Here is an 18,396-nt window from a genome sequence, read left to right as displayed (position 1 = left end):
TTTTTCGGTGATGTACCCGAGGATTCAGTACCTGGGTGTAAAGCCAGCAGCCACGGCCAGGGCCACTATCACAGCAGCCTAGCCCATGCAGGTTCGCATTGGATTCGGACAGTCGGTAAAGAAACAACGGAGCCACAAACTGGTGGGCCATAGTATTTAATCCTAGCTTGCACCCGGCGGGCAAGTAAAAATACACACTGGGCTCCAAAACCCATTCACATTCAGTGCTCACAAAGCCACTGACTTATCCGAGTTTCCTAGAATCAAAGGTTTCTAGCTCACCAGCCTTATCCTCCTCAGTTCCCCATCTCCTTCCTTATCCCAGATACAAACTCTGCACAAACTGGCATCTCACTCAGCACTCCGCCATCTTGGCTGCTTTTCCTGGCCTCCTCCACGTGGCCTCCTTCCGCTGCTGGCTCTACTCTCTCTGCTCTCTCATTGTTGGGCAGATAAAATGTATTATGCTCACTTTGTTAAAGAGGCCGTTGCCCAGGTGGTATTAATGTGTGTTGGGGTGGGCTAAAGGCAGGCAGAATCCTTGTAGCCTGGGGCTTGGTTTTGGGATTAAGCCTTTCCTACCCTTTTTGGTGTAAGGTGGTACAATCCTATCATGCCTCAGAGAAGTGACTTTGTATTAAGAGACTTCCCTATTATGTATATTGGATTAAGGGTTTGGATTTCTACACTATAAAATGGGAACGGAGCAGGAGTTTGGCTCTTGGTTCCTGAGGTTAGCATGAGAGAGCAGAGAAAGTAGAGCCAGCAGCGGAAGGAGGCCACGTGGAGTAGGCCAGGAGAAGCAGCCAAGATGGCGGAGTACTGAGTGAGATGCCAGTCTGTGTAGAGTTTGTATCTGGGATAAGGAAGGAGATGGGGAACTGAGGAGAATAAGGCTGGTGAGCTAGAAACCTTTGATTCTAGGAAACTCGGATAAGTCAGTGGCTTTGTGAGCACTGAGTGTGACTGGGTTTTGGAGCCCAGTGTGTATTTTTACTTGCCCGCCGGGTGCAAGGTAGGATTAAAGGTTATGGCCCACCAGTTTTTGGCTCCATGGTTTCTTTACCGACTGTCCGAATCCAATGCGAACCTGCATGGGCCGGGCTGCTCTGATGGTGGCCCTGGCCACGGCTCCTGGCTTTACATTTGGCGTAGTCTGTGGCAGGATTCGATACAGATCGGCAAGGAGCCTTTGAGTAGTGGAATAGAGGACTGGCTAGTGTTAGGGTTCCCCATGGCTGTCCTTTTGGGGATCGTAGGCTGGCTGACTTTTACAGCCATGCATGAGGAAACTGAGAGCTCTGTGAAAGAGGCTGCCCAGGACCTGCCTACCAAGCAGTGGAAGGAGATGGAACAAACGCAGGAGAAACCGATGTTGACCCTGGAGCTGGAGGAAGCACTGGAGGAGGCCAACCAGGTGTTCGAGATTTGCCTGGAAATGGAGCAAACGCTGGAGGAGGATTCAGAGGTTCGTGAGTTGCAGCTTGCCCTGGATGTTGCGGAGAGCCAGCAGCGGCAGGAGGCCAGGGCTGAGACTGAGACTGAGGCTGAAGCTGAGGCCGGGTCCAGAGCTGCAAGGTCTGCAGAGCAGAAGGCGGCAGCGGACGGAGGCTCGAGCCCGGCAGCCAGAGCTGGTGTTTTCAGTTCCTCTTTGGAGGATGAGGAGAATTGGGCTGGAGTTGTGATCTGCAGTCTCCAGAAGATGGAAGCCCAGCTGGAAGGAGCACCTACTGCGGCCCCGGTAGGTCTGCGATTTTGGGACATAGGCCTGGACATGCTTTTCAGAGCAGAGATGGAAATGCTGACTGCCATTGCCACGTGCTCCTCTTTGGGACAGTGTAAGACCTGCGAGGACGGCAGGGATGAGGGGGGTGAATGACGCCCCATGTGCGTGGACTGATTTCCTGGACTAAGACCGGAGTGGGCATTGGCTCCTTTGTTGGATGGACTTTCGGATTACAGATTTTGGACAATGTAAAATACCCTGATGGGGGTGGGGGATGGCTTTGCTGGAAGCACTCCCCTGCCCCGGGAAGTTTTTCCCGTGGCAAGAAGGCCGAGGACATTTTGCGCTTTGGGCTAAGTGCTGAGAGGCTGGTGAAATGTACCTTTGTAATTGTTGAAACTGTATGATTTTTGCTGTTGTAATCTGTGTAATGTTCTAATTTCCTTGCACAGGAATGCTGGTGATGTAAATTGTGGGTAGTAAAGTGAGCATAGGGGTGGATTGTTGGGCAGATAAAATGTATTATGCTCACTTTGTTAAAGAGGCCGTTGCCCAGGTGGTATTAATGTGTGTTGGGGTGGGCTAAAGGCAGGCAGAATCCTTGTAGCCTGGGGCTTGGTTTTGGGATTAAGCCTTTCCTACCCTTTTTGGTGTAAGGTGGTACAATCCTATCATGCCTCAGAGAAGTGACTTTGTATTAAGAGACTTCCCTATTATGTATATTGGATTAAGGGTTTGGATTTCTACACTATAAAATGGGAACGGAGCAGGAGTTTGGCTCTTGGTTCCTGAGGTTAGCATGAGAGAGCAGAGAAAGTAGAGCCAGCAGCGGAAGGAGGCCACGTGGAGTAGGCCAGGAGAAGCAGCCAAGATGGCGGAGTACTGAGTGAGATGCCAGTCTGTGTAGAGTTTGTATCTGGGATAAGGAAGGAGATGGGGAACTGAGGAGAATAAGGTTGGTGAGCTAGAAACCTTTGATTCTAGGAAACTCGGATAAGTCAGTGGCTTTGTGAGCACTGAGTGTGACTGGGTTTTGGAGCCCAGTGTGTATTTTTACTTGCCCGCCGGGTGCAAGGTAGGATTAAAGGTTATGGCCCACCAGTTTTTGGCTCCATGGTTTCTTTACCGACTGTCCGAATCCAATGCGAACCTGCATGGGCCAGGCTGCTTTGATAGTGGCCCCGGCCCTGGCTGCTGGCTTTACACTCATGCTAACCTCAGGAACCAAGAGCCCAAACTCCGTTCTGCCCCCATTTTATACTGTAGCTTCACAACCTCTAATCCAATATACAAAATAGGGAAGTCTCCAGTAGAGTCACTTCTCTGAGGCATGATTGGATTGTACCACCCCACATCAAAAAGGGTGGGAAAGGCTTAATCCCAAAACCAAGCCCCAGGATACAAGAATTCTAAACACACATTAATATCACCTGGGCGACGGCCTCCATCTTTAACAAAGTGAGCATAATACATTTTATCTGCCCAACACTGGGCATCCACACTGTGACCCAGGTCATCGTGTCAATACTTCTGGGCTGTTCAGGTGGAAGGGACAATTCCTGAAGGTGTGACACTTTTTCAGCCTGTTCAGGCATTGGGTCTTGCTTGTGTGTGGGGTGGGTCAGCATGGTGTTGCCCACTTTAGCCTTGCCGTGGCAATCATATCCAAGGATTTGTGGGGCTGATAGGGTATTTCAGTATTTAGATTTATGTTTGGTAGAAAAATACATAATACATCATCCTGGTTTGGGGAGACTTTGAGGCTTTGGAGCTCAGAGGTGATATGCTCTGACTTGGAATTTCTCAGAAGCGCTGTGTACCCTGTTCCCGGACGGAGAATGCATTGAATGGGAGTTGGGGCAAAGCAGAAAGACAAGTTGGGAAAGGGTGGAGAGAAGGGGAGAGCAGAGGCTGGTGGGATCTGATGGCTAAATTTCTCCTTCTTCACCAGTTTCTTATTTCTCCCCCTGCAGGGTGCTGGGGTAGAAGCAGTTTGGGTGTGGCCACCTCACATCCCTGGGCCCTCTAACTTTCCTTTTACAGCACTCTGCCTTCCCTGCTCTTGTAAACGGAGGTTAAGTGCATGCTTGAGGGTCTCCCAGAGAGTTGATGGCAGTGCCGTAGCATAGTCCTGATTCACAGCCCCTCGGCTTTAACTAACAGCACGCAGGCTTCCGTCCAGGGCGTTAACCTCCCTCAGGATGACAGTCATCCGTCACCAGGGAGAAAATGGATATCTTGCAGCTGCCAGCTCTTAACTCCTTTAAAGCTGCAGGACAAATGACTGAACTGAACGTATTTCATGCAGGGAGGGATGAGTAATCTCAGGAAAGGGGAAAAAAAAGTCCACCAAGCTCTGAGCCTGGGGAAACTGCAGAGACCCGGCTTTCTTCTCTCCTGGGTCTGTGTGAACTGTGAAAGGGAGTGGTCAGGCACTACCCAAGCTGTGGGTGGCCTCACACCTGGCTCTTCCCTGACAAGTTTTTCTCCACATCACTTTATCTCCTGAATTGTGAAAATGCCCAGCGTGGAAAAGGGGGAAGAAAAGTGTGCTCATTAACATGAAATATGGACATCTGATTCCTTGTCAGGTACAGATGTGAGGAAGGGAGGGTTCGGAAAACCTTGATCTACTCTAGGAGAGGAAATTGCCTTTATCTAGACCAGGAATTTTTACCTTGGGGACATGGTGGATTGTAAAATTGTGTGTTGTGGGGGCTGTGCTGTGCGTTATAGGGTATTTAGCAGCAGCGCTGGCCTCTACTTTGTAGATGCCAGTAGCACCTCCCTAGCTGTGGCCCGAAATGCCTCCAGCCAGTGTCATATGTCCCCTTTGGGGATAAGTTGCCCTCTGGTTGAGGAGAGGCCCTGATTTAGGCTTAGCAGGGCCTTGGCACAGTCAGGGTTTTGTTTTTTTTTTTTTTAAACTTTATGCCCTCTCTTGCTAATAGTATCAATGGAGTTAAAACTAGTAGTGGCTTCTGCTTAGGATAGCAGAGCACACACTGTTGTGCCGTGAGAGAACAATTTTCCTGTGTTTTAACTGGAAACACATCCAGGCCCTTGGGACACCTGGATTCTGGGCACCCCAACAAACAAGCATGTCTATGAGGCAAAGAAACCCAAAACAATGCACACCCTGATTTCCAGGGAGGGGCATGTTTTCTTTCCCCTTTCTCCCGGACTCATGCAATAATTAGCTAAAGCAAAATGAATATTAGCTCATGCTTAACTGCTTTTACAGCGTACTCATTGGCACTGACCCAGTAGTGCTAAACCAATTATTTTTTGAACTTTATGGCTTTAAATAATCCTTTGCTCTAAAATTCCCTGTACCCCTCAGCTACTTAACCACAGGCCCCTCTGCCCTAAATCCTTTTCTTGTACTTTGTAGCTTTTTAAGCAAGGTCCCTCTTTAAGAAGACATAATCCCTTCTCTGTAGAAAACATGAAAGACCTTGAACAAATCAAGATTTCTCCATGGAGAATTCAGCTAATCCTGTGCTTAGCTCCTAACAAGGAAATCCATCTCTCCACCAAGCACGCCATTACCCGGACTAATGCCTGACTTGAATAACAAGCAAATTATTGTGCTTTTAATTGTACCCTGCTCGGTCACAAAGCACATCTGAGAGAGGAATGTGCCGAGTTTCTCCAGGAGAAACAGGTCATGCTTCTAATCCTTCTTTTCTGTCTGCTGCCTCCTCCCCCTTTCCAATCTTTTCTCTTCCCAGCAGTGCATAAGAAAAAAAAAAAAAGACAGCTAAATTATGTTCAAAATGGAAGAGTCAAAAAAAGAAAAAAGGTGGTAAATACTGACTTGGAAGAGGATGAATTATCCAGTCTCTGCAGTGTGGCTCATTCAGGGACAATCAGTGTCATCGTAACCCGATTACTGAAGGGCAACCTTTGTTACCCTAACCCAAGCTTCCTCAGCCTTGGCACTCAGTGACATTTCGGGTTGGCTAATTCTTTGTTGTGGGAACTATCCTATAAATTGTAGGATTTTTAGCAACTCTCCAAGTTGTGACAATCCCAAATGTTTCAAGACATTACAAAATGTCTCCCGGGACAAAGAAACGCCCATGGTTAAGAATCACTGCCCTGAGCCTGTCCTTACTGGGACTCATTTGCTCTCAGGCTCATGTTCTCCCTCCTGCACACAACCCCCATGAAAGTCATGGTTCCCTAGAGAAACGAGAAACAAGTATGCTCATCGTACAGATAGAGTGAGCAGGAAGGAAAATGACAGCAATGTGTCCGCTGTTGCAAGTGAGAGAGTGGGAAGACCTCTCAACACCAAGAATGGAAAAAGTCTTACAATTTAATTGCATTTCTGGCTTCTATTCATAAGTGGCAGTGCCTCTGGGTGAACAAGCCAGCTTTTGAATGCCTCTCCCTGTGCACTTTGGAATCAGGCTTGCTGTGGGTGAGATGAGCCTTTTGCCTACGGTGCTCACACTCTCCCCGACCCTATTTTAGATCCAGCCTCTGAACTATATCCATTGCTCAACCGGGGCCAATCCCATCTTGGACCTGACAATCAGGACCAAGGAGAGCTACCCACGAAAGACATTATTCAAGCATTGAGTTGCACACGCATTACAGCCATTGGGGCAAACATTTTTTCTCTCCCGGAGAGTTAAAGAATCTTCCCTAATTTTAGTAATTTAGAAGAAGCATTATTTCTTTTCCTCATGGCCAGAATCAAACGCTGGGAAACTGGCACATTGCACTAAGCCTCTATCTCCACTAGATGGAGTTGTACGTCTTCCTCAGAAGACTGGCTGAAGGCAGCTCGCAGGGGCTCCTTGGCCTTAGCAAGACAAGTGCCACTTGTCTTTCGGAGACAGCCGGCTCCTCTCATTATTGGCACAAACAGCCCCAAACAATTGTACTGACCACACAGCTTTAAGCCACATTCCAGGGAGCTGTTGTCTGCTCAGGAGTGAATGCTGGGAAAAAGAACCAAGCTTCTAATTTGCTTGATTGGGTGAAAAATAAGATCTCAAGTAACAATGGGCGTAATTTATTTTTCCAACAAGAATAGGGGCAATGCCATTTCATCCCCTCCTCCTGACTGCTACCATAAATGAAAGCAATCACCTAATTAGTCCTGAATTACTAGCTGGCAGGGTAAAGGATCTGCTGAAAATCAAGCTGAAGTGGGGAATTTGGAGAAAAAGATGTGATTTCTTGGAGAGGAGGGGTTGTGTGGAGGGGGGTAGGGGTTAAAGGCCTGCCACTCTTTGTGGGGCCCTGGGCCCTGGCGGTCTGGAGGCTGTGCTGGTCCTGACCCCGGGAGAAATGGAAGCTCAATGATTTCTCTGGGCCATTCATTTTGTGCAGGTGAGTGACTTTCTAAGCCGAGGAAAAAGAATCTGTTGGGGAAGACATAGCGGTGAGTTCCTTTTAAAATGTTACAGATGTAGATTGGGAACAGAACACAGCCCTGTGGCTTACCCCATCCCCCAACTCCCACCACTGCAATGATGCTCAGCCCATCCCGGACAGGAGGACCCCACAAGAAGGTCCAGGGGTCATGCCCTCTCTCTTGACACACAATAAGGGAAATTGTAGGCAAATCTGAAACAAAGTTAGGATTTAAGTCATTAAGAAATACCCAGAAGGAATGAAGTCAATGCCTCATTACAGATTTTGGTTTTTGCACGTGTCTTTATTAATCGCCTCTTCCCCAGCTGAAACAATGAATTGTCCCCACAACACTGTCTCAGGCACTCTTCCTGGAAGGAGAGCAAAAACAATAAGGGGTTGGGGGGGAGGCGGTTAGGCAAGTGCTGAAATCTGCCACTTGAAGGCTCCACAAACTAAAGTACTAATTTATTTGTTCAGAGATGACTTCTTGTTTTTTAGTTAGATATGACTTTAATTGAAATACTTTACTAATGCGATTTATCACAACTGTAAACTGTCAGTTTCCACAGCTGTTGCTTTTTTACAGCAATCTGGCAAATGTGTGTGGGTAAAAACACAAACTTGGAAGGTGGAGGGGAGTTGGTTCAGGCGTCCTCTTTTCCCACTTAGCTGGCCCACAGGCCCCTCAACCCCGCCAGAAACATATGCTCCTCCTCCTCAGAGGCGCCCGCTGTGACTCTAGCGTGCATCTGTTGTTTTTGGCTGCTAAACAGCCATTCCCTCTCTCCTGGGAGGGGTGCCTCATTTTCTTTTGGGGAACTACCCTTGTCTCCATCTCAATCCATGAGGCTTAGATGAAGTTGACCCCACTCTCCTCCATATGTGCTATAGGGTTGGTATGCCACTCAGCTCTGGCCAAAACTCTCCTGTTCTGCCCCTCTCGGCCACAATGATTCGTTCTTGGTAACAAAGCAACAATACCAACAACCAACTTAAAACAAAATTGGATGCCTGTTAAATATAATCTTCAGAAAAACAATTATGATTTTTTTAGTATGTCTCAAGTAGTTCAGGGAACACATACATACTCAAAAACGGCTATTTATTTGAACCTCGAACAAGGCATCCTGCATTTTATCTGCAACTCTATTGTTTCTAAAAGAAATATTTGACTAAAGTGGGTCAGATTAGAATCAGCACAGGACTAAAAAAAATTGTTGGAGTTGAGGCTGGTAGGATATGTGCTTGTGACTGCTGGTGGGTGACATCTTTGCTACCATGTGGGGACAAGTGCCTGAATTAGAAGCTGACACTAGAGAACAGACCTGTTTCATTTGAGCAGGTGGATTGAGCTGTTTCTGAAGCTGGACCTCTGGCTGATGATGATCAGGGAGCTCACAGCCAGGTGGCATCATAATTTTTCTCCCCTGAGCCAGGGAAGTAAAGATATCAGTGCCCCCTGAGCCTGGCTTTTATTCAACTAAAAGAGTGGTGAGTGGATATTGGCCAGCAAAAATAATTGGTGTTGGCTATATACTTATATTGTTTTCTAATTGTTAGCTCTTTGTCCTGTTGCATTAGCTCTTCTTCACCACATCATGGCTGGAAACACAGGGGCTGATACCCTTGCCTTTGGAATTGGAGACTTGAATTTCATGTTCTGCCTGGTTGAGTGGCTTAGAGTCACTGTGACCTCTACAAAGTTCAGTTTTTTGTTCTGAAACTAAGGACAGAGTTTATCTTAATTCATTCAAGTTGCTATAACAAAATACCAGGGACTGGGTAGCTTATATAAATAACAGAAATTTATATCTCGCAGTTCCAGAGGCTGGGAAGTCTGAGATCAAGGCGCCAGCAGATTCCGAGTCTGGTGGGGGCCCTCCTCCCGTCCACATTTAGAAGCTTTCTGCTGTGTCCTCCCATGGTGGAAGGCGCATGGGAGCTCTCTGGGGTCTCTTCTGTAAAAACACTAATTCCATTCATAAGGGGGCCACTCTCATGCCCCGATCCTCTCATATGCCCTACCTCCAAATACCATCATCTTGAGCAGTTGGATTTCAAGATATGAATTTTGAGGGGACACAAACATTCAATTTATAGCAGAGGCACTTCCCCCATAGGCTGGGGGCAAGGAGTCCCTGAGGTAAAGTATGGAAGCACCTGTCACAGTGTGGAGTAGATGCTCCATAGTGGTCTTCTCCCCCCCTCCCCCCCCCCCAGTGAGAGAGAGACTGTCCTTCTCTTGTCTCTAAAACTCACGAAGAATGATCATCAAAGCCCGAGGAACACATACTGCCAGCATCACAGCTGCTTCTATTACCACCCTGGCATCAGGTGGTCATCTGTTTTCACTTGGTGGTTTTCAAGCATTCTCACATGTATCTTCTCACTTCCTGTTTGGGTGCAAAACCTCCTTTCCTTTTCTCTTGGTTTTTTGTTTATTGTATTTTCAGGACAAGAGCTTTGCTTTGCATTATTCATAAAAGTGAAGTGTTTGAAACCTGGTCACTGTTTTTCCATATCGCAGCGGCCTTTACCTAATTTTAATTACTTGGATAGTTGAGATTAATTGACAAACCGTATCTCTCCTCTGTTCAAGTTGGTCATTTTTCCCTCTGTTCAAGGGGGTCCATTGAACTGAAATGAAAGAAGTGAGGGTGACAGTACTATTTGATAATAACCCACATGGAATATTCCAAAATTTAGGGTTTGAGACATCTAATCAGGGAATAGGTTAGATTTGAAACTTGGTTTTTAGAGCTGGAGCGGTCAGTGGGATTCTTTTACAGGGTGACTGAGCATAGTGAGGAGGGGGTCTCCTCAAATTTGGGGGTTGGGTGGGTCTAGACGCAGTATGTGGTGGTAGTCAGGGCTGGAACCCAGGCCTCCTGACTGCAGGTTTCAGGAGACTTGGAAGTTACAGATCCGCAGGGAATTAAGAGATAAGAAACAGTTACCTTTCAGAGGACTAGAGGTAGCAGTCTATGCCCAATCTGTTTTGCAGTACCCATCTTCTCTCCCATGCTGCCCTCTGCCCTGCTCTTTTATTTTTATTTTGTTGAAGGATTCATCAGTCAAAGAGATTTCTCCTCTCTCAGCCTCATCCCTCCCTCCTCTTGCTCTGTTTGAATCAGGGAGGGAAGGGGAAAAGCAGCACACTCCAGTGAAAGAACTCAGGCAAGTCAGAGTCAGTGCGAAGATACCTTTCTAGTTGTGAGTTGGATGGGTTTCTTAAGCAAAGCCTCAGTTTTCTCATCTGTAGGATGGGCACAGTCCTCTATGTATTCTATGACTGTTGCAGAGATGAAATGAGATTACAGTAATAAATAGATGAGATTAAATATGTTACTTTTCTTTTATATAATAGTTATTTAATAAAGAGTAATTACATTATCGTCACAGTTTCAAGAATGCTAGCGAGACGAGAGAATTGCTAAGGTGGAAGAATGTTGTAGTAGCTGCTGCTATGGCAATGTATTACATGTTAGACACTCCCCTGGATGTCTTAGGTTTGATTTATTTAATACTGTCAGCAGCCCTATGGGGCAGGTATTAATATTACGCCCTTTTTATAAGCATGCAAGGGGAAGCATGTCCCTGGGCTGGGTGTGCAGGCTCACCCTGCGACAGCGACGAGGCTTCTGAAAGTGAGGAAAGCGGAGTTGGTGGAAAGAAGGGGTGCACCCCACCTTTGGATTGAGTTTTTACTTCAGTCTGATTGGAATCCTTTAAGTAGGCTGAGGTAAGCCGCAGACAACTGGCAGGTAGAACAGGAGACCACAAGTGTGGCTTTCAGGGGGTAGAAAGGCCCCCCATTGGGCTGTACCTTGAACCACAGCCTCTTTGCTTTGTTTGAAAGCCTTGGAGGTCTGTCTCTCCTTACGGTTTTCCAAAGACTTTATTATATATATATATATATATATAATATATATATATATATATATTATATATATATTATATATATATCTAGTGCTTAAATAGCACAACTCCTCTCTCCTCTCAGCCGGGAGCTGAACATATTTTTTTTATATTCACCTGGGGGTGGGTGCAACCCTGGTATCACAAAATCAACAAAAGAGGGAAATTCTTCAGACCAGCTCTCACTGTGACACCAATAAACAAATGAAGAAGAAAAGAATAGACCCTCCTCTGGGTATAACTGGTAAGACGTTTTCTCTAGCCTCAGCTATGGTCATATCATGCTCACTGTGGGAACCTTAAACCTCCTGGTTCTGATGGTGTAAAAACTGTTGTGCACAAGTGAGAATATAATCATCAACAGGAAGGCTTTTACCCCTCACCACATTTATGTCAGGCGTGGCTCACTGACTAGTTTTGGCCAACAAAATGTGAGTGGAAGTGCAGGTGCCCATGCGAAGTTCTGCATGGTTACTTGTGCCTTCCTTTGCCTTCTTAATCATGGAAGCCTATGCCAGGTTGTATTTCTGTCAGCCTGGGCCCCTGAATGCCCACAATGAGCAGAACATCTTGTTGCCCCTAGATGTAAATGGAGCATGAAACAAAGATAACCTTTGCTGTCTTTTAAGCCACAAAGAAATTCAGATTACTTGTTATTGCAGCATAGCTTTGTCTGTCTTGACTGATATGGACCTTATGCAATTATACTTCCCTACTCACCAGAAGGAAGCATTACCCTCCCAGTTCTTCCTGCACCCTACTAAATAATGAATACTTATCTTACATTTGTATTGTCCATAGGGGCTACTCAAGCATCCCAAAAGACCTGCCCAAGGGTGACTTTCTATGTCTACTGAGAAGCTTCTTTTCCTAAATAATTTAGATATACCTTATCAGCTTCTCACCCTTTGCAACCATTGAGAAACTATATAATTTATGTCTTGAGTTTGTAAAGGACGTCAAAAGATGATAGCTGTGCTAAATCTTAAAATATGCAACCATAAAAAAAATTGTCTGAGTGCGTTAATATAATATTGCTACTGCAGTGATATAGACTTTTCATTTTATTAAGAGAAGATCAATATATTTATTCAATGGCTCCTGGTTGCATTTTGTGCTTTCTTCTTGCCTTACCCTTTCTAAAGTAGAGACATGGCTTTGTTTGTTAATTTGTCTAATCTGTTCTATAGTAGAGAGCATTAGATCTTGTTTTATGGTAGTGCCCATTTTTTAAAATTTTTATTAATTTTAATGGGGTGACATCAATAAATCAGGGTACATATATTCAAAGAAAACATGTCCAGATTATCTTGTCATTCAATTATGTTGCATACCCATCACCGAAAGTCAGATTGTCCTCCGTCACCTTCTATCTAGTTTTCTTTGTGCCCTCCCTTCCCCGTTACCACCACACTCTTGTCCATGTCTCTTGGTCTTATTTTTATGTCCCACCAATGTATGGAATCATGCTAGAGCAGGGATTGGCCCACTCTGGTCTAAGGGCTAAATCCAGGCCACCCCCTGTTATTTTTAATTGATGTTTTATTCAGACAGTCATGCCATTTATTTATGTGTTGCTTATGGCTGTTCTTGTGTTACATTGTCAGACTTGAGTGTAACAGATAATAATATGGCCTAGAAAGCCTCAGCTATTTACTATTTGGCCTTTTAAGAAAAAGTTTGCTGACCCTTAATGGGCAGCAAAGATACCAAATGACTTGTCTGAGGTCACAAAAAATTCCCAGGTGGCAGTGTGTTGTCTTATAATTCTCTATATTTTTCAGGTTGGTTTGTTCATTTTACTCACCACACCTGCTTAATAAAGGAGACTGAGCACCCCCACCCCCCAGATCCCAGTGGAGAAGTAGACGTATGGTAACACTTCCACTGCATACAAATACAGCTGAGCTACAGTACCGTCAAGGCATGAGAGAGCTGGAAACTCCAGGGGCATGAGGAAATAGTAATAATGTAAGTGAAGACTATATATCATGTCCCCTGGGTGTCTTAGACACAAATGATAACTTTTCAGTTTACAACATAGTTGGTTGTGGTTTTGTGTTTTGAATTGTGGGGTGTTAGTTTTCTATCTTTTCTCTTCCATGCAATTAGCCCCATTTCATAAAAACAATAAAATCCCAGCTCTTCTTCTATAGATGTTTCCTCATCCCCATTTCTAAACAAGCTCAAGGTCATCAAAAAATTAGAGATTTAGCCTGACCTGTGGTGGCGCAGTGGGATAAAGCGTCGACCAGGAAGTGCTGAGGTCGCCGGTTCGAAACCCTGGGCTTGCCTGGTCAAGGCACATATGGGAGTTGATGCTTCCTGCTCCTCCCCTCCTTCTCTCTCTCTGTCTCTCCTCTCTCTCTCTCTCTCTCTCTGTCTCTCCCTCTCCTCTCTAAAATGAATAAGTAAATAAAAAAATTAAAAAAAAATTAGAGATTTAAAGCTTTACAAATCCCTATGATGAAACCACATGTATTTACTGTTGAGGGTTAAGACATCAAACCTCAGGAGGAACCCTGAGTTTTGAAAGTGACATGTGCTTCCTAGATCTGCTTGAATTTCTTTACAGCAGCCTATTGAGGGGTTAATTTTATAGGAGCAGGCACAGCCAAAGATCAGTTTATTTCATTGCATAAATAACAAAGATCTTCTGTACATTCTTTTATTTCTCCCTCTGAGCTACAAGAATTGCAGCAGATCAGAGATTTGCACATATCTACTTGATACAAATGTGTACTGAAAATGGGGGAATAATGAGGACTAACTTTTATAGACTCTCTCATTAAAACTCACCTTCAAAAAACATTCCTGTTCCTTCCTTATAATCAAATGACACCTCATAACCACCTAACCATTTTTAATATTCCCTCGACTCCACTGAAACACGTTGGAGCTAGACACTGTCTAGCTAGTCAGGAAAAAGAGTCTACCATCATATTTAAAAGCAGTTACTGGGACAGGTTTTACAGGCAGTGGGCTAGGACAATTCAGAAACAATTGCTTATGTGATAGTTAGAGGATTTGTCCCTGTCAAACAGTTAATATTGCTTTAATACATGAAGTAGGCTGTATAAGACGGCAATAATGAAAAATGTCAGGAAAGACAATATCAATTGTTATTCAACATCCACATCAAAGATTACTTTTTTGTCAGTAGCTTTTAGAAAATGTATTTTCCATCAGATCTGATTGCGTTCGTCTTTGAAGTGCTCCATCCTCCCGGTAGATTTAATGTGACATCTAGGCACTTTTTAGTCCCTGGGCCTCTGAGGCGATTCAGAGAGGCACAACAAGCCATCACAGGTTTATCCTCAAAGGCCGACACTGTCTGTCTGATTTATTGTAACTTTAAGAATCATCTCCGGCAAAGCATGAGCCTGGCAACCCATCCACAGCGTCAGACTTTTATCAATTCATTTGTATGCAGCCGGTACCTCTTGGAACCGAGAGCCCTATAGCCACTCATGGAAAATGCATTACCTGCGACTAATCCTTTTTATCTTTAAAGTCTGTATTTTTTATGTGTAAGTCATTTTGGGTTATCATAAAATATACATAATTCTTCCTCCTCCCCCCCCCAAAGAGACAAAATGGAAAGGGAATATATAATAAGTTATGAGCGTGTGGTGTTCTTATCAGCCAGGATTCTAAATAAACAGCTCTCTTTATGTAAACACGGAGGGATATAAAGCTGTGATTACTTTCAATGGGAAATAGGAATGCTTCCATTTTTTTTTTTTCTCTTTTAGGTTTCAAAGTGAAACAATGAAATTAATCATGGCAAATCTGCCTATGCGTGCTTCTGTTTTCCAGTGTGTGGGCTTGGGGGGGGGGCGCAGGTGTTGGTAGGATGAGTGGGGAGGGGGTAGGGGCTAATGGCTGGCATTGCATTTCACAGGTTCGACAAATGGCTTCACTCCACAAACATTTTCCAAGCCATTTGTGAATGGCCGTAATTTAGAGGCCTAGAAATGCATCTCCTGGAAGGACAGAGTCCAATCTCCTTCCCCAGTGCCAACCCAGTGAGGTTCCAGGATCTGACCCTCCGTGGGTGGGGCAGCCCGATCCCCCAGTGTCATATCTGCTATTTGCTCTCTCGTGTTCTGTAATTGTTCTGGATAACGAAACTCTGTTCAGGTCTGACTCTTTACAAGCAGGAGAAACACTCTTCTACTTTCAATAAAATACAAGCGCACATGATCTGGCTCAGGGGTTAGCACACTGGAGCCTGTGGGCCAGATCCTGCTGTGGCCTGTTTTTGGAAATAACGGTTTATTGTTCATTTGTTTACAAGTTGTCTATGGCTGTCTTCATGCCGTGACAGCAGCGTTCATGGTTTCAATGGATGGTGTGGCCCATAAAAGAAAAAATATTAGCTATTGGGCCCTTCCGAGAAGAGTTTGCTGACCCCTGCCCTGGAACCACACCTGCAATTTAAAATGAATTAACAACTTGAGTTAATTAAGCCAGTCTTCGGTTTACTTGGCCGAGGAGTAAAAAGTCCTTGTGGGGTTAGAGAAAATGGTCTTAAAGGAGGCACTATAAACCATTAACAAAAAACTTCTGCACGGGGATTGAGACTATGGATGAGGGTTGAAGGGATGCTTTTTATTCTTTAATGCTTAAGGTTTTTATAAAATAATGTGATAACATTTTCAGAATCTGCCTTGTTTGGGGGGATGCTGTTCCTTTCTGTGCTAAACACTGCTTAAATCTTTCTGCTGCAAGGGGACAATTGTTTTCAGGATGTCAGATGTCATACCCAATCTTGGGGGTTTTATTGTCCCTTTACTTTCTGTAAATCCAGTACCCAGCTCGATAGTATCTGCATTGCATTCAGTCCTCAGCCACACGGGGGTTTCTCTATGTGTTCAAATAGTTGTGGCCCCTCGAGCTGGCATGATTTAAAGGCAGACCAAGGGGGTATGTGCCCGCCAGCCACAGCCAAACTCTGTGGGTTTTTCCCAGAAGATTGTTAAAAAGAGGTAGGTAGTCCCTGGGGCAAGAATTGTGAGCATACTGCTCACCATTTTCAGGGCTCTTGGGGGGACTCATTTCTTTCTTCTCTAATAGAATCAGAAAGCTAAGAAGCATGATCTTTAGATGAAGAGGAATTTTTAACCGGAAAATTTGCAGTCATTACATGTTCCCCTCTATTATTTCTACATGCAGCTTCTCTTCGGGGAAAGGGTCTCAGGGTTCTTGTTGGAACTTGCTTAAAAACAATGGGCCAAGTCTATTAGCATCCTGTTTTCCATGAGAAAGAAAGTAAATTATTTCGAAGCAATGTCAGAAGATGTTAAGATTTTATGAGGGTTTCCCATAACACTCCCATGTATCACTTTGGCAATGAGAAAAAAAACACAGGTGATTTATTTTCATAGATGTTGCTGACACATTAGCAATTTATAAACTCGTACTGCATACCAAGTCTAAACTCAGGGTGATTTAGAAACTCTTTCAGCCCTCATTTTCCTGTTCCAACTTTGCTGCTTCTCCTAGCCACACCACGCTATCTAACACTCTCTAACCTTGACCTTGATGTCAGTCTTCTAGCTGGAATGTTCTTCTCCACTCCCTGCCCTTGTTCACCCAGAAACTCCAACTCTTTTTCATGACCCAGTACAATTGTCCCTTATTCCACGAAGTCTTCTGAGGCTCACCCCATCCCTCCCCTAACCTCGCTGGCACATAGCACTTGCATATGCCTTGTCGTCGTATTCACCTAACCGTGTGCCCTGGATTGGTAAGAGACCCTTGAGGGTGAGCACAGAGGTTTCACTGGCTTCTGTCTGCCCTGCACTTTGGGCAGCGATTTGCATAAATAGGTACACAATAAATGCTTACTGAAAAGATGCAGGACTATAATTTTAGAGCAGAAAGAAACCTTTTGAGAACATCTAATCTAAGTGTTCTGTTGTGTAGATGATAAAGAAATTAGGAGTTGCTTAAATTTTTACTCCTTTTAAACCCTTTCCAGGCTTCAGCCAATGTGTCATTACTTCCAGGGCTGGGGCTGGGGCTGGCTTCTGCAGAGCTGACCCAAGAGACGAGAAGAGAAAAGGTTTATTATTTGCCTTTACATCCTCCACTTACAGACAGTAAAGCTAAAACAAAACAGGAAATAAGACAATAACTTATTGGTGGTCAAGACTCCTGCTGGACTCCATCCAGCCCAACAGGAGTTGAATTTCCCTACTCAGGGGACCGCGAGGACAGCACCACTCAGAGGTGGGGCTGTGAGAGGTCCAGGCATGCTCACACTCTCCTCCCTCCCCCTCCGCCCTCTCAGCTGCCAGGATAGAGCAGGGCTCCCCCAGGAAGCAGCTTCCAGGGCCTCTGATGTTCTCTCTCTCTCTCTCAGAGAAACCCCACCGACTAGTACCTTCCTTTGGGTTACCATTTGGCCCAGAATAGGAGATGGAAGAAGATCAGAGCTGGGCCCGGGGAGAAAAAGGGGATGCAGAGGAATGGACGAGGGAGCAAAGGGAGAGGGAGTTGAAGGCATAAATAAGACTGATTCTGCTATGGGTGCCATCACTTGCCCTAAGGTCAGTAAGACAGAGATAAGAGATTTGGGCCTCCATCGCAAAAGTCTTAGGGATATTCAGAGGAAGTTCTCTCTCTCTGTCTCTCTTTCCCCTCTCTAACCCTTTCCCCTCATGTGCACGTGTGTGTCACATGGCTCTGTCCCTCTGTCAGGAAAAACCCTCTAGACTCAGGGTTCCATGGCAGAGCACACATACCCCTGGACAGGTTGTGCCTTTCTAATAGTAAGAAGTGTAACTCTCCAGTGTGAGAGCGAGACACGGGGTCAGGGCATGAGAGTGGAGTGGAGTACAGGAGGGCACAGGCAGTGGTCCAAGCTGAGGGAGATGAAGGGAAACAGCGCAGAGAGACTTCACCTCAGTCTGTGGCATTTGGCCCAGAGCCAGCTGCCCGAGCTCCTTCTCAAAGGCCGTTCTTGAGGATGCCTAGTGTCAGGCAGGGTCCACTCCCTTTTCATGTAAGAGAACAGAGGACATGCTGAAACACTAGACTCAGTGACTCACTTTCAGGTCTTAGCTTTGCACCAACCAGCTGTAAGGTTCTGGGCAAGTCACTTTGCTTTTCTGGGTCTCGGCTGGATGATTTCTGAAGTTCTTTCCAGTTCTAATAAGTTTAGGATGCTATGACTTTTGCTAAGGCTTTAAAGAAATTAAACCAAATATTATTATTTGGGGGGCTTTTGGCAGTACTTGGCATGGATCTATGAAGTAAATTCCTTACTCTAGTTTTTGTGCCTGAATGGATGGATGCCATTATTTCTCTGAAAAAAGGCACTCAAACCCTCAAGTAAATTTCTGAAGAGCAGATTTTATTTCTCTTGT

The sequence above is a fragment of the Saccopteryx leptura genome, chromosome 2 (genome assembly GCF_036850995.1).
Source record: "Saccopteryx leptura isolate mSacLep1 chromosome 2, mSacLep1_pri_phased_curated, whole genome shotgun sequence".
Classification (NCBI taxonomy): domain Eukaryota; kingdom Metazoa; phylum Chordata; class Mammalia; order Chiroptera; family Emballonuridae; genus Saccopteryx; species Saccopteryx leptura.
This window is presented reverse-complemented; position numbering follows the sequence as displayed.